Raw genomic sequence first — 3,746 nt, forward strand, 5'->3', positions numbered from 1 at the left:
ATTGCTGAAATTAAAGATCTAAATAGACAATTTCATGTTCATAACTTAAAAACTCAAAAATACCACTTTCCCTGTATTGATCTAAGTATTTAATGAATACTATTTAGAATCACTGTTGTCTTCTTGAGTTCCATAAATGAGTAAAATATTTGGACCAAGAAATGATGTAAGCACACAAAAGATACTCATTGTTATCAGCCACTAGAGAAACTCAAATTAAAACCATAATAAAATACCACATCCTCTCCCTTGAATGGCTAGAATTAAAAAGGCTGGTAGGATTTAGGGTTGGGAGACTGTGGAATAACTGTGACTCTCTCATACATCATGCAAAATGATGAAGCCATTTTGGAAAACTTTCTGACCATACATCCTTACCATGCTATGGAGAAATTCTATTCATAAATACTTCCCCAAGAGAAATAAATCATATTTCTGTATAGCTTTGTGTACAAATATTTTATAGCCATTTTATTTACATTGTTCAACAGCTATAAACAATCCAAATACCCATATATAAATGGTAAACAGATGAATGTATTATATGTTAAGCATATTACAGTACATACAGATTGTAACATCTGTATATCTGTATGCACACAAACACACATTGGAGCACTACTCAGAAATGAAAGGGGGAAAAATTAATGTTACATGCACTAACATGAATGAATCTTAAAAGCTGTTCCCTTACTGAAAGAAGACAGACATAATTCTATAATGTATGAGTCCAGTTAAATGAAATACAGGAAAAAAGCAAAACAAAAATGATACAAATCAATAATTACTTGAGTCTGGAAATAGAAAGAGATCATTAAAGGCAAAGAGGTATTAGGTCACTTTTAGGATGATAAAATAAAATGGGCATTCTTGAAATACGGGGGATGGTGCTATGTTATATGTCCTTTTTCCTCTTAATTTCTCCCTAAAACCTGAAGGCAAACACGTTTGTTCCCACTATGTGGACTCAAAATAATAATTTTAAAAAACCTATGGAGAAGAATTTGGGTTTTTATTTTGAAAACCAAAACACACTCTTATGAAATTCTGGTACAATAAATAACGAAGAAAACTCCCAAAATTACTTAGTGGAAAGTCAGTCCCTTTGAGATCCTGGCAGCAGACACACCAGCAAAGTTCTGCTGAGCTTCTTACCTGTCACCACTGCAAGGAATATTTTGCATCCTTTTTCCATATCATATGAAATGAATTACGAACACAGAAGTGAGAAAATGCCCTGGAAGGAATAAAATTTCCTGGTCACTTAGTAGCCTTGTAGCCCAGCAATGCCAGCAGCTACTTGCTCACATGGGGCTGTGGACACTGCACACAGCCAGGCTCTGGAGCACGAGCACCAGCCATCACCCATGCCCTCCGTAGCCATGTCAGAGCACAACAGAGAAAAGAGAACTGGCAAGCCATCAGGCAGCAACTCCTCTCCCCTCTCCAGCCTGCTTCCTCTGCTTAACATCCCAGCTGCATCCCCGCAGTCTCATCTTACTGATCTCTCTGGAAACACAGCAGAATCAACCTATCACCTACCATCTGTGTCTTGGAAATGACTCTAGGACTTGTCCAGAAGGTGTTGAGGAGATTATTAACATATGGAGAGCACCAAAGCTCCCTGCTTATTCAATGAATATGAAAGGCCCTCTCCTGGTCACCTTGAGAGAGGTGATGAAATTATCGTCTCAGTAACAAAGCCCCATTGTGCCCTCCCTTGGGTTCTACAGCAAGTGAGCACAGGGTGAGTACTTCTGATGGAACTCCATGGCACATGTACATGCAGCACAGCCCTTGGCAAGTGCTCTCTGCTGCAGGGTTTTCATGCATTCAGCAGGTGGAGATGTAAGTGTGAGACTTGGCTCTGTTTTTGTACAGCATTTTACAAGAATGCAAAACACTTTCCTGTCTCCTGACCTCTTAGAAGGACATATTTGTTGATCTACGTAGAGCCTCCTCCAAACCTGTCTCCTTTGTGTAAAATAGTTACTGTCAATACCAGTTGTCTAAGTCTTCTGAGGAAATAGCTCAAAGGACAGTCCTCCTGGTTTCCTGTCTCTGGCTGTCCAAATATCTATATATTTCAGTCTAAAAAGGAGCTACATTATCCTAAAGAGCTTTAAAAATTGTAAAAACAAGTGGTATTGATATCAATAAAATGCCTTTTCTGCAGTTACTCAGATTCACTCTAGGGCCACTTCTATTTCAGAAGCCAAGCCATTAGAAATAAAGCCTACCTTCTTTCTTTGTAATTCCCTCCCACATTCCAAGACAGAGATTATGGAATGAAGGCTACCCTGATGCTTCTGAGCAACTAGAGAAATGTATATACAATTGGCTTTTCGTTAACTACAGCTGTTGTTTCTTTGGGGGTTTAAAATGCAACTTATTTTCTGGATGTGCTGCTTGAAGAGTGTTGTTTGAATTTTCATTCATTGGCCTTCTGTCGTTAATCCTAGCAATATGAATCCGATTTATAGTTAGCCTTTAAAAAATGTTCTTTTGGACTTGTAGGGAGGACAGTGTGGACAGGGGTGGAGGAGAAAAGAGAAGAAGGAGGGAGAATAGGCAGAGTGCATCACTCACACCCAGGAAATTGTCAAAAGAAAAACACCTTATTGCTGAAGAAATCACATACTTAGTCAAAGGGGGGGAGGGTCTGGGAGCGGATTGATCAAAACATATTATATTAATGTATTAAATTCTCTAGCAACAAATTTTAAAAATAATAAATTAAAAATGATAAGGACTTGGCAATTGCCTTAATTTAACGAGTGTGTTGCATGCAATTGTAGAAATACCTTACTGATCCCCTTTAACACGAATAATTATTATGTGTTACATTTTTTTTAACTGAATTCAAACATTTATTGAGCACCTCATATATAAGGTACAGGGCTATAGTGTAGCAGTTATCACGTGTTACATTGAGGCAGATTCACAGGAAAATGGGCCAAACCAGAGATCATCACACTGTCGCATCTTTTCTTGTGATAAAAATACTCTGACAAGAGCAGCTAAAGGAGAGAGAAGAATGTATTTTAGCCCCCAGGTCAAGTATGGTTCATCCATAATGCTGTGGGAACAAAGACAGAGGGAACATGAAGCCTTTGGTTACATCATATCCACACTCAGGAAAGAGACTGCTGCCCAGCTCCCTTTCTCCATTTATACAGTCTAGGACCCCAGCCAAGGCATGGCTCCACCTACAGTGGGTGGGCCTTCCCCACATCAGTTAACACAATCAAGAAAATCCTTCACAGGGATGCCTATGAGCCCACCTTCCAGGTAATTCTAGATTCTGTTAAATTGACAATTAGTCATCATACATAGTAAGACATACTGGGAAGACAAATGTCACATTTTCCTCTCACATATGGAATCTAGATTATACATAATTTATGTATATACACACGCATGTGTAATATTGTGTATATAGAAAGGCACTAATTGTGAAAAGGAGGCGTTCAGTGGAAGGGAAGGGGCACAAGACGGCGTGACAGTGGATATGGCCAAAGTATGCGCTATACTGTATAAAAATGTTTAATAAGATCCTTCATTTTATTAATAAATGTAGGATAATAATTTTAAAATTTTTTTCACCCATTTTTAAAAACTTAAACTAAAAGAGAGATAGAGGGAAAGAGAGAAGTACAAACCACCAAGAACTGTGTAGGACTTACTAAGTCAGAATCCACATCTTAAAAGTCTATTAACAAGATACTGGTAAATAGTAAAGAAAA

This window comes from Nannospalax galili, unplaced genomic scaffold (assembly GCF_000622305.1).
Source record: "Nannospalax galili isolate Female #2095 unplaced genomic scaffold, S.galili_v1.0 scaffold576, whole genome shotgun sequence".
NCBI classification, from domain to species: Eukaryota; Metazoa; Chordata; class Mammalia; order Rodentia; family Spalacidae; genus Nannospalax; species Nannospalax galili.